The sequence below is a fragment of the Procambarus clarkii genome, chromosome 63 (assembly GCF_040958095.1).
Source record: "Procambarus clarkii isolate CNS0578487 chromosome 63, FALCON_Pclarkii_2.0, whole genome shotgun sequence".
NCBI classification, from domain to species: Eukaryota; Metazoa; Arthropoda; class Malacostraca; order Decapoda; family Cambaridae; genus Procambarus; species Procambarus clarkii.
Genome location: NC_091212.1, coordinates 13956789 through 13970233, shown reverse-complemented (window position 1 = coordinate 13970233; position 13445 = coordinate 13956789). Strand labels below are relative to the sequence as shown.

The 13445-nt window shown below is 43.2% G+C and overlaps 1 protein-coding gene across 4 annotated transcripts in view; it reads left to right on the top strand.

The window, feature by feature from the left end:
- The first annotated feature begins 4829 nt into the window (after positions 1-4829).
- Positions 4830-13445, top strand: part of LOC123769514 (protein inscuteable homolog) — a 168180-nt gene continuing 159564 nt past the window's right edge. For 2 of the 4 annotated variants that reach the window (XM_069308748.1, XM_069308743.1), the window contains exons 1-2: positions 4833-4901; positions 5960-6609. The gene's annotated coding sequence lies outside the window, so the exon portion shown is untranslated. Of the gene's footprint in view, positions 4905-5959; positions 6610-13445 lie in introns of all 4 variants that reach the window. The other 2 variants (XM_069308746.1, XM_069308744.1) reach the window with 2 other exon arrangements.

Genomic DNA, 13445 nt, shown 5'->3' with positions numbered 1-13445 from the left:
GGTATTACTATTTTTTTCAATTTACTGAAATTTACCTGAGGAGCAATCATCTAGGCATACCCCTCCCCCCCCCACGATGGGGACAGGGGAGGGGGTGTTTGGTGAACACCTTAACATAGGTGTTGGCCAAAGGTGAAACGCATGTGTAGTCCCACACCAACTATCTACCATTCTTCTAGGGGTTCACTGTGATCCCATATCTGGGCGACCGACAGGTTCGTCAGCTTTCTTAGCGGGGCATTAGGTAACGAGGTTCTCTCTCTGCTGGACAACCGGCTGTGATAAGGCTCTTCTTAATAATGTCATTTACCTCGCTGTGTCTTCCATGCCAGCTTATTTGCATATTTTTGGTATAAAAAGTCGTAATTAAAACTCCAAATATGTGCATTTACCCTGAATTCCGCTAAAAAATAACACTCAATAGTCATATTTCCGATGTATTTGTATTTTGAAAACTACAGGTCAATTTAAGCAAAATATAACCAATCGCCATTTTCACTCATTTGCATATTTTCCGTATAAAAAGACGTAATTTAAAACTCTCTCTCTTTCACTCTTTTCAAGTGCAGAACAACACATCCGGATCTTCAACAGCACACATTCTAGCGTGAGAGACGATGATGTGCAGTTGTTGTTGTTGTTAAAGATTCGCTACCTGGAACAAAAAGTTCCAAGTAACACGGGCTATGGTGAGCCCGAGGTGCCTTGATGTGCAGATCACAGCTCATCCTCCTCCAGCAGTGTGACGAGTGATAAACAGCCTCGCGATGACAGCTCCCTGCAAGCCTAGCGCAATAATTGGGCTCCCTTTGTGTGTATTTATACCTCAATAAACCTATTTGAATAATTGGGTTCGAATCGTAAGCTTGTAGTATCGCGAGAAAGGATGAAGGATGGAATGTGTAGGATGCGGATTGTGCGTGAAATAAGTAATTATGATAATGACAATGATGATAAAACTGACGATAACGATGATTGACATAGATGACTCATGATGATTAATAATTACGTTGTCAAAGGTGATTGATGATGATTAGTCACGATTTATAGTGATGACTGAAGATGAGTGATGATGACAATGGGGAGAGAGATGCGTGGGGCAGTTAATAATGCACGGAGTCAGTGGTGAAGGTGTGAGTGTACACAGGTGCTGCTCGGCCAAGAGCTGTAAGAGCCAGGTACCTAGACTCTTACGTCTCAAAATAAGCAACACAAGACTTCATAAAGGGGGACCTATGAACACCAAGCCTGGCACTCTGAAGGGGAAGGGAACTGTAGAAGAGAGAGAGAGAGAAATAAAGAGAGAGAGAGAGAGAGAGAGAGAGAGAGAGAGAGAGAGAGAGAGAGAGAGAGAGAGAGAGAGAGAGAGAGAGAGAGAGAGAGAGAGAGAGAGAGAGAGAAAACTACTCTATTGTACTAACTATTTGTGCCTGTAGGATCGAGCTCTTAGCTCTTGGATACTCCTTTTGTAACGGGCGGTTGTAATGTACTGATTCCCGACCTATTTTCGCTATCAATCAATTATATATCTCTCATTTTCACACACATACATCCGCACATTCAACCTACAACAGCTGTCTAATTCCAAGGTTATCTACTTAACGCTAGATGAACAGAGGCATCAGATATATAGAGACTCTGCCAAATTGTCTTTGACTCAATCTGGAATCGAATTTGGGTCCGTGAATTGTGAATCGCAAGCGCTGTGTTTATGTTTTTGTGTGAAAGGGAGGAGTCACTGGAACAAAGGAAGATGTGTTAATGTTTGACGTAATATGCAGCTGAGAGAAGCCGGTGACGACCGTGTTTGTACGTGTGTGGATGCATATGTGTGATCTTTATTGACGTGTGGATTTACCTGCATGCATAGGCCACTTTCTGTGTGTACATATGACGCATTCTGAGTGCTGCTGTTTTGACACTTTTTCTTTATACGCATGCATTTTTCGTTACAATTCTCACCCATTTATTCGTAAATAAATGGGTGAGAAGCGAACCAGTCCACTTTCTCAAGTTATAACACCTGTTTTTGGTTGTTTGGTCACTATACTGGGAGTAATCAGCTTGGCCTTGCTGGGGACAAGCCTATGGACAATAATAATAATAATAATTTATTATTATTATTTATAGGAGTGTGTACATATTCAGGAAGAGAGCACTTCACTCTTAAGTGAAGACTCGCCCTCCCTCGTTTCGGAGTGTTATTATTCGTGTGGTTGCACAACCGGAAATGTTGCATACTTTAAGCTTGCAATTAGTACACTTGTGGCATTTACGAGCTAACTCGGACACGTTCTTCCTGCGCTAAGATCACACGAAGTAATCAACCCGTGTAATTTATCGCTTACACGAAAGTGTGTGACCTCGAATATACTTCAAAAGAGTCGATTGGAAAACAACAACAATAAACTATTATAACCCTGGAAACACAAACCGAAACTGTCTCTATTTTCCGCTTGTTACAACTTGTAATAAAGTTGTTACAACTTGTAATAAAGTTGTTACATTTTGGCTTAACGTGTTTATGACGTATTAGAACGTTGTTACAACTTGCTATATTGGTTGTTATAACTGGTTAGGAGGTGTTAAAACTTGTTGGAACGTTGTACCAACATCGTAGTTTCGGTGTGTGTTTGGCGGGAAGGGATTATAAGAGTATAATTTCTTATATATATATATATATATATATATATATATATATATATATATATATATATATATATATATATATATATATATATATATATATATATATATATATATATATATATATATATATATATATATATATATAAAGAAATATAAATATGCTCTATTAAATCCATTCAGGATTCGAAGCCTCACGTCAGTATTCTGTATAAACGAAACAGGTTTCGTCCATTCAGGATGTTATCACTGCAGATTAGCTTAATTCCATCCCCCCGGAGAGCTGGTCTGGCCGGCTTGCCGTGTTACACCAACTGGCCGGCCGGCTGGTTGGTTGGGTAGCTGGCTGACAAGCTGGTAGGTAGCCTAAGCATTCAGCGGCACGTCTGGATGTGTGGCTGGCCGGCTGGCTGGCTGGCCGAGGCATCCAGCAGGACCGAGCGCGGAGCCAGGGTTGCCAGTTGGGCTACAAGTAGCGAATTGGGCTACTTTTGAGAGCCCCACGCTCCCAAATTTTTAATTTCGCTACTTGCGACTTTTTGGGCTAGTTTAAACGCAAGTTGGGCTACTTTCGGCTATTAATATTAAGAAACTCAATGATGATTATTTATGCTTTAATAATATAATCTGTACAAATCACAGCCGAGTCCAACAGCCTGATTGACTAGACCACTTAGCGCAGGAGCCCTGGTCAGAGACCGGCCCCTGGGGACATTGATCATAGGAACCTTTGAAAGAAAAAGTAACCGCAAGGCAAGGTAATCCTCCCCAGGGGCAATAGATTTCCCAACCTTAATTGTTAATAATACTTCATCCCAAAAGCTACACCTGGTTCCACAGATCTTCATTAAGGGGAGAAAGTTATCTAGAAATTTACAGATTGATAAATGATGGGAAAGATCCCTTATAGTTAATACCTTTGTCAGGAAGACGATGGTTGGCAAGGAGTGGTAGTGTAAAGCGGCCGTTTGATCAGTGGGGTTCTCTAACAACTCATTACCAAATAGCTTTTTCTTCTTGTGATAAATATGTTGCAAGGCAACTATTTTCAATGTACGCTGATCCCTCCAATAAGCTATATTTCACATGTCTCAAACCAATCCTAAATGATTTTGAAAGGATGAATTTACTTTATCAAAAGATGAAGCAGATCAGTATAGCCTTCACACTGTCTTAGAAAATTTCACTCTTGGAATACTCAGAAGAATCTTTCGTCCTCATCATGCAAAGCTTCATGTTAATTTGGACTACAATTCTATGCATCTGCCCCTGGAGAAAGTTGACTTTGGTTACGAGTTTTCAACACTTCTGGCCACTAACAGACAAAACAATTTTACAACCCAGGAAAAGTTTCAAAATGTTCAAGAAACATGCGATAATTTTTTAGTGAAAGCTTGCAAATACCTTCTTTCTCGTATTCTAAGTAATGCTGAAACTATAAAAAAAGGTGAAAAATCTGTTACCTATCATATGCCTTAGCTTACATGGCCACCATTTTCGGAAATGACGCCTACTAATACCATTGACTAGTCCAACATTTGTAAGGGACAAATTCCGACATCTGAATCGTCATTTTAGACCAAGACAATAACTGTCAAGAACACTGCTGGCGATCCCATACTGATTGACCTCGCTGAGTTTGTGTTGAAAATATACAGCTTGCCAATCAGTAATGCCCTGGTTGAACGGATATTTTCGAGAGTAACGTCTGTGAAAACTAAACTGAGAAATCTTGAATGGGAATGGGACTTGAGCTTTTGACATCAGTCTTGAGAATCAAAACATATCTTAAAGAAAATGTAACTTGTTGCTCGTCATTTGAACCGCTCATGTCAATGCTTAAATATGAGTCTGCAGTATTTAAGAACGAGGTTGTGGATGCAGATCAAGATCTTGGTAATCTTCAACTGTAAAGACGTGGAAGGACTTCACACGTATTAAGCTTCAAACAGTAAATATAGGTAAGTTATCCTATTATCATATTGGTTAAATATATATATATGCAGAGATAATATTAATAAAACAATTAAAATCGTTTAATGTACTCTATATATCATAATAGATTACTTTGAAACCCGTATCAGTCACTAAACAAAAAATTGGGCTACTCTTATTACAAATTCACTACTTTTAGACCGTCAGCTCGCTACTTTTAGCAATTTGAATCTGGCAACCCTGGCCAGACACTCAGTCACCCGCCTGGCGTTGAGGAGGTCGGACGCGCGTACCTTGTTCCGTCGACACCTTGTGTGGAGGTGGTGATTATCGACTTCATTAACACGTCCATCCTCGTAACGTCACGTGAAATGGAAAATTATCCTCAATGATTTTATGCTTGCTCGATGAGTTGGAAAATATTTAGCAGGACGAATGTTACGCTACTTGAACTTTGATGAAATTATTTGTTTAAATAGCATTGAATTAGCAAACAGGTGTACTGGTCATGCACTGTTGTTCTGGTTGTGATGGCAATCTTTCTTGTCACGAAGGACTGTGAGGAAGGCCTTATACAGCTGGCCAGTGTGCCAGGCAGTGTGAGTGTCAGCAGCGACTATCACCAGCTCAGGAATTAAGTACCTTTGACAGTGCGCGGCCAACGCTGTCAAAATGTCCAATCACCACGTGGGTTGAACACCTTGGCTATTACTTAGGCGAGGCTTCCTGTTCTTCGTCAAGTCCACCCACCCCCCGCCCCGCCCAACCCCAACATGTCACCCCCCCCCATTCCACCAAGATCAGCTCCCCCTATCAAGTTCACCCCACCCACACCAAGCTCACCCCAGCACGAAGCCCAAGTCTGTGTCAAGTCCATTCATCCTAGCACCAGGCCTGTCACAAAACCATGCCCACCCTACCACCAGCCCCCATCCCAGGACCACGCCCACCATACCCACCCCAGCACCATGCCCACCATACCCACCCCAGCACCACGCCCACCATACCCACCCCAGCACCACGCCCACCATACCCACCCCAGCACCACGCCCACCATACCCACCCCAGCACCACGCCCACCCCAGCACCAGCACTGCCCCGGGCTAATATAAACAAGTGCCTGGGTACACCACAAACATCATGACCCTCAACTTCCGCAGAACGCGAAGCAGTTACACATAATTCTTAAAAATAAATTCCCACTGTGGAAATAAAGTTCTAACTATATGTATTGCCAAAAATCGCTAGTTGCTATTATATCTTGCTTAAGGAATTTTAATCAACGTTTGAGATCAGAATATAAAATTATATAAAATGCGAATATTTAGTAATAGGCTGCTAATGTGATTACTAATGGAATTATTTTGGGGGTGGGAAGGAATTTAAAAATGTAATTTAAGGGATAAAAAGTGTATGCCCGGAAATTGTTCAGCAGCTAATTAAATTTTTGGGTGCCCAAATGAACTGTTTTGACGTAAGCTGGAAGAAATATCTAATAAATATTAATATAAGATAATCGTGATCAAGAGCGAATTCTGAACCTATAATTGGCGTGAATAAAAAGTAGTGACGCGGTTTAGACAGAAACAAAAGTGAAAGTAGATTGGTTAACTATTGGAAAACAGTGACCTGGCAACTATAGAAATATATAGTTACAATGGGGTAAAATTATTTACACATTTTAACTAACCAACGATGTAAATAAAAGCTAATTCTGAGTTGAGATAACAATAATTTCCAATGAACGAAATCAAGACAATATGAACTAGATGAATCGTGATTTGCTTGTTAATGAGATGCAAGTCAAGAAAACAAATAATAATGAGTTAGGTATAAAAGTAGCGGAAAAGTAGCACGATTGTGGAGACAAATAGGCACTAGGAGACTCTAGAAAAGTCGCTGGCCTAAGTCGACATTCTCAGTACGATGTTGCTAGTACCCGAGGAGGGCACAGGTGCCTGACGGACCATCAGGTGTCCTTATTCACGCCGCCAGACAACACCTCGTCAACTGCTTCAGTATATTAAGGTAAAACAAGTTTTATCAGTATCATAGACCTACTACAACAACAACATTCTACCACAGCATTCCCTTACCACAACAACATTCTACCACAGCATTCCCTTACCACAACAACATTCTACCACAGCATTCCCTTACCACAACAACATTATTCTACCACAGCATTCTCTTACCACCACAACAACAACATTTTACCACAGCATTCTCTTACCACCACAACAACAACATTCTACCACAGCATTCCCTTACCACAACAACAACATTCTACCACAGCATTCCCTTACCACAACAACAACACTACCACAGCATTCTCTTACCACAACAACAACGTTCTACCACAGCATTTCCTTACCACCCACCACCACAACATTCTCCCTCCACCCACAACAGCCTATCACGTAACCCGACAACAGGAACTCGCTCGGGATCAGTAATGTATTTTTTGAATAAGCTTTTTTTAACAAAAAAAGTCGGATTTAATTTTCCATTTGGTGGGCCACGATAATCGTGGCTTTGCATGAATTGGGAACGTAATTTACATAACCGTTTGGAGAGACCTTTTTTTTCCTCATCAGGTGGGAAAAAAAAAGCCTTGTGTGACCTCCATAGATAAAGGACCCCTTAGAGTTGACCATTTACTTTTTGTTGTTTTGTTTTTCTTGAAGCTGATATTTTAGGATGAAACAAATAGGGTTTCACGCTACTTAGAAAGATTGCAGGCGATGAGTCACAATGTGGCTGAAGTATGTTGACCAGACCACACACTAGAAAGTGAAGGGTTTAGTTTAGTTCATTTATTATGCACCCTATACCCATCTTGTGGGCGGTAGTGGAAAGGGTTACAGAGGCACATAATGGGCTCAGGGACTGAACCCCACAATTCATTTAGCTAAGCAAGTTACAATCTTGATGAGCTAGTTACAAAATTCAATATAAGTCGTCACATCAACAATGAGTTCGAGATCGACCTCAAGTACAGGTTCTAAATTAAGCAACTGACATGTGGAGAGCTAGTGTCACAATTGATATGTTTGTCTTGCACACCGCCCCCCATCCAGTGGGCAGCGGTGGATAGGTTACAATCACTCAGTTACTACCTACAGTTAGCAAACTGGGGATATTTGGCTAAAATTGGTAGCAGATAATTTTGAATGAAATATTTACACATCGTTGGAACATTGGTTATAGAATTGTCTCTGAATTCACGTATCTTTTCACACTCCATCACATAGTGACGGAGGGTGTGCGAATAATTTTGTTGACACAGTTTGCATTTGGTCAGGTCTACATCGGCATGTAATGAGAATTCCCAGAGGCTCGAGTTCTGAAAATTACACTAGACCTTGGTTCTGATTAAGTACAATAGGCCTAGAATATCAAGTATAGTAGGCCTAATATACCATAAAGTACCGTAGCATATAGAGGACTGGCAAGTGAGGCAGTTGTATAGCACTACGATTACTTTGATTGATCTTGAAAGCGAACCAGTAACTCTTTATTGACAGGAAACAAGTAGCGTTGGAACATGTACTCGAGAGGGGCTGAGTGTAACTTGGAGTGCTTCAAGCCTCGTTCCTAAACTATTCATCAACTGCACACCCTCATCAGTAATATTCTAAGATGACGTCGCTCTTGGTTCCTAATTTACGTTTCCGTGGGCCGTGTCACCTCTAGACGTCTCCTGATTGCTAAGTGACCTGTTTGGGACCGGGTATAAGGCCTCCTTCGAACCGGTTTTGTAGCTTAGTTTAATACTTGGTCAAGAGTTCTTCCCGATATGCTGACAGGGATTTAGCGAGCAGGCCTGAGAGTTGCGATGGGGAGATCTTAGCGAGAAGGGTCCCTTCAAGCGTGTGTGTGGTGGGTCCCCAGGAACTAATCAGCCAAGTGGATGAAGTAGCCTAGATTTACACCAATTGGTATACACAGTATAAACCTCGATTTTTACCAGTTTGGAGATGAGTTCAGTACACAAGAGTCTGACGAGGAGAACGTGAGGTTGTGTGTGTTTCTCGAGGGAGGTATTAGGAGAGCTTTAAACCATGCTTATTGTTAATGGTGTAATGGGCATAGGGTGTCAGTCTGGCATCAGTTAGGGTGGTAGCTAGAGTAATTCTGGCATTAATGGTATTTAGAGAGTTCTCAGGGGGATTTTTGAGTCGTTCTGGCATACGGACACTGAGAGGTCGGGTAAATCAGGGCAATGATTTGCCAATCAGATTCGTCGCCCGCATTTCGTTTACGAACTCAGGGTTGATATTTGCCCCGAGAGGCTCGTTCAGCTGACAGACTCGTACACGAGAGGGGAGGACAGAAATTAAGAAACGTCGACGTTTCGATCCGCCCTGGACCATTATCAAGTTGACGTGACACTGGCCCGAAACGTCGTCGTTTCTTGGTTTTGAGAAGTGTGGTTGGGTATCAGGTCTTCAGCCTCGTCCTTGTGACTCATCTCCGCTCTTCTGCTAATCCTAACTATAACTAGGATTACACGAGTCAGTCAGGATAGAAAAGTGGCTAATATGACTTTCCATATATGACTTTCCTTCGTCCTTACTTGGGGGCAAAGTGTAACTGTGTCTGGTGTTTTGCATAACTGTCAATGGACAATTCTGTTTTTTTTCTTATTTCTTAAAAAAACAAACACTAGCTAGGTGTAGCAGTAGATAGATTAGAATCCCTTAGCTTAGACTGTTGGCCTAGTTTAGGTTAGTTTAGGTTAGGTTAGTTTAGGTTAGTTTAGGTTAGGTTAGGTTAATTTGGGTTAGTTTAGGTTAGTTTAGGTTAGGTTAGGTTAATTTGGGTTAGTTTAGGTTAGGTTAGGTTAGGTTAGGTTAATTTGGGTTAGTTTAGGTTAGTTTAGGTTAGTTTAGGTTAGGTTAGGTTAGGTTAATTTGGGTTAGTTTAGGTTAATTTGGGTTAGGTTAGGTTAAGATAGGTTAGTTTAGGTTAGGTTAGGATAGGATAGATTTCGTGTAGCCGGAAGTTACGTTAGGCTGACACGAACCCACGTCAGGGGGGGGGGAAGGGGGAGAGAGGGGGACAGCCACCAACCTCTCACCTCAGGTGTTAATTGTACCAGTCTGTGGGGGAGCGGGGTACGAACAGGGTGGTGGATCCACAGCCGCTGTGTCATGCCGGTCATGTGACACACACACACACAGGGGTGTGTTGGTAGGGACCAGGAGAACGACTCTGTGAGTGGTGGTGGTTCGAGATCTTGAAACAGAGAGAGAGCCTATACCTTGAGTTGGTTTCGGGGCTTAGCGTCCCTGCGGCCCGGTCATCCCCCATGGCCCCCTCAGGCCTGGATGGGGAAAAAAGTACCATTTTCTCCCATAGAATTGGGGGAAAAAATCATCAGGAACAAGAGAGAGAGAAGGTTCAACAAGCTGCTGGCTTCCTGTCACCGACGAGGCCGCTGGAGAGATGAATCAGCCCATCCTCCAGAAATAATAGCAGTTACAGTAACTATTGAGTCGAAAGCATCATAAATATAGTGATGGTACTATTAATTTTATTAATTGAAACCAAATTATAGAATTGGCATCCATAGCCTAGCAAATGATTGCTAGGCTATGGATGCTAGGCTGTGGTTGCTAGGCTGTGGTTGCTAGGCTGTGGTTGCTAGGCTGTGGTTGCTAGGCTGTGGTTGCTAGGCTGTAGTTGCTAGGCTATGGTTGCTAAATATTATTAGGCCTAGTATTTTAGTCCTAAGCCAGCCGTGTTAGGTTAGTTTAGGTTAGGTTAGTTTAGGTTAGGTTAGTTTAGGTTAGGTTAGTTTAGTTTAGGTTAGTTTAGTTTAGGTTAGTTTAGGTTAGGTTAGGTTAGGTTAGGTTAGTTTAGGTTAGTTTAGGTTAGGTTAGTTTAGGTTAGGTTAGTTTAGGTTAGTTTAGGTTAGGTTAGTTTAGGTTAGTTTAGGTTAGTTTAGGTTAGGTTAGGTTAGTTTAGGTTAGGTTAGTTTAGTTTAGGTTAGTTTAGGTTAGGTTAGTTTAGGTTAGGTTAGGTTAGGTTTCATTAGCAACATAACTAGAAAAAACTTGTTCCGGTTTGTCCAAATTCAATCATATAAAAGTCTGCGTTTCAACTGGTCCATTAATTGATCCATCAGGTCTTGGCATATTCCTCCAAGGAGTGCCGGACCAACCGGGCTGTGGTGGGTATGTGGGCCTGCGGGCCGCTCCAAGCAACAGCCTGGTGGACCAAACTCTCACAAGTCGAGCCTGGCCTCGGGCCGGGCTTGGGGAGTAGAAGAACTCCCAGAACCCCATCAACCAGGTATCAACCAGGTTGGCGTTCACTGAGAGAGATAAACAGGTGATCTGAAGGAACTCTGAGCGTTCACTGTGTGTTAGGAGCTCGCGTTCAGTGCTCTGAACGCCCATAGGGGCATGGAAAACATCCTAGATATCATAGATAATAATATTCCAAATGTAAATATGTAAAAAAACAACTTTACCAACCAAGAGAAATATTCTTTTCAAGGAACGTAATTGACAAGAGTGCTGCTTCACGTCACTATATGGAGTGATTGGCTGAGAAAGTTGCACTTTCACAGCGCTTTTGAGCTGCTCACTGGGGCTCACTTGTGTGCTCACTGGGGGCTCACCTGTATGTGCTCACTGGGGGCTCATCTGTGTGTGCTCACTGGGGGCTCATCTGTATGTGCTCACTGGGGGCTCACCTGTATGTGCTCACTGGGGGCTCACCTGTATGTGCTCACTGGGGGCTCACCTGTATGTGCTCACTGGGGGCTCACCTGTATGTGCTCACTGGGGGCTCACCTGTATGTGCTCACTGGGGGCTCACCTGTGTGCGCTCACTGGGGGCTCACCTGTATGTGCTCACTGGGGGCTCACCTGTATGTGCTCACTGGGGGCTCACCTGTATGTGCTCACTGGGGGCTCACCTGTATGTGCTCACTGGGGGCTCACCTGTATGTACCAAGCAGAGAGAGAGGTGCGGTGCCCGTGGGCTATGGGGGGTGGTGGGGCGAGGTAGGAGGGAGGAGGATTGTGGTAGGGGGGAGGGGGCAAGATTGTTGATGTTAGGTAATTAGTCTCAAGGTGAGAGGTCGGCCTGATGGTGGGGGAGTGGGGGGGGGGGAAATGTGCTGAGTCCGCCCCATTACCAAACGAGGAACGAGTTAAATAAATTCCATAAACAGGAATAAACGAACAAATTAATAACAACCCAATTATGGGGGAGGGGGGGGGGGGGTTGTAATCGGCAAGATAAATATGTATTTGTCTTGATAAATGTGTATATGTGTGTGTGTGTGTGTGTGTGTGTGTGTGTGTGTGTGTGTGTGTGTGTGTGTGTGTGTGTGTGTGTGTGTGTGTGTGTGTGTGTGTCTGTGTCTGTGTCTGTCTGTTGGAAGGACTGAGAACCACTCGGAAGATCGGGGATTGAACGCTGTCATGCATGAAGAGCAGAAAGATGGACCCGAGTCTCTTCTAACCGGTGAAAGATAACATGTTGACGCCCATATCGTGATGAGTGAACACATGGGTTGGCTACAGGTGTGTGAGCATGGTAGCACAGCACAGGTGTGTAGGGAGGGTTGCCATTACAGGTGTATGCGAGATGGATATACTCGCATACCTGCAGTGGCAGCCAATCAGCCCAGAGCTCATAGTTCATCAACATTTATCATCTGCTAGGCTGTGGTTGCTAAGGCTGTGGTTGCTAAGGCTGTGGTTGCTAGGCTGTGGTTGCTAGGCTGTGGTTGCTAGGCTGTGGTTGCTAGGCTGTGGTTGCTAGGCTGTGGTTGCTAGGCTGTGGTTGCTAAGCTATGGTTGCTAGACTGTGGTTACTAGGCTATGGATGCTGGGCTATGGTTGCTAGGCTATGGATGCTGGGCTCTCTTCATCTGCATCCCTTGCTCTTAATTCCTGATATTTCTCTTAAAACACGGACTCTTATCGTAATGTTTCATTTGCAAACAATAGAGCCTCGCTTAGTTTGGTTTCATTGGAACGAAAGCGTTCGCTCGCTGAGGTTTAGGCTACCTTGAGGTGATTTCGGGGCTCAGCGACCCCGCGGCCCGGTCGTCGACCAGGCCTCAAAAATGGCTCGTCAGATTTTTCATACACAAATATCGCAATTGCTATCAAGATTACCCTAAGTAAACTTTGATAAGGGAGATACGAGTACCTGTATTGTATTACTTGGATGAGTGTATCGGTATTGTCTCGAAAGACATAATTGTACCCTTCTATTGCGTACAGACTGTGACTAATTGTTGATTGTAATATATGCAAGGAAGTGTATTATCTACAGGGGGTTTTGATTGTTATTTCTTGAGGATTGTTAGATTCAGACTAATTATGCTGTTGTGTGTATGACGGGTGTGTGTATACTCACCTAGTTGTGCTTGCGGGGGTTGAGCTCTGGCTCATTGGTCCCGCCTCTCAACCGTCAATCAACTGGTGTACAGGTTCCTGAACCTACTGGGCTCTATCATATCTACACTTGAAACTGTGTATGGAGTCAGCTTCCACCTGTGTGTGTGTGTGTGTGTGTGTGTGTGTGACAAGCATATATTAGTAATGGCTGCCTCAGGTGAACGATATTGGTAATTAAACTCAATTAACTCCGGTAATTAACCCCCCCCCTTGAAATATAGTCGGGTTGAGCAACAGCGCACATCTGAGACGCAGTCCGAGGGTTAAGGCTGTTAGTTAATGAGTTGTCTGGCTGGGGTTTGTTCCACCAACCTGTGGTGTCCTCTCGCTCGTTGCGTCTAAATTTCGGTGGTTTAAAGCTTAGAGAACCGTCGCAATATTTACGATTTGACGTACTAGTGAGCGTTGGCTTTGATGCCCATATATATGTATCTA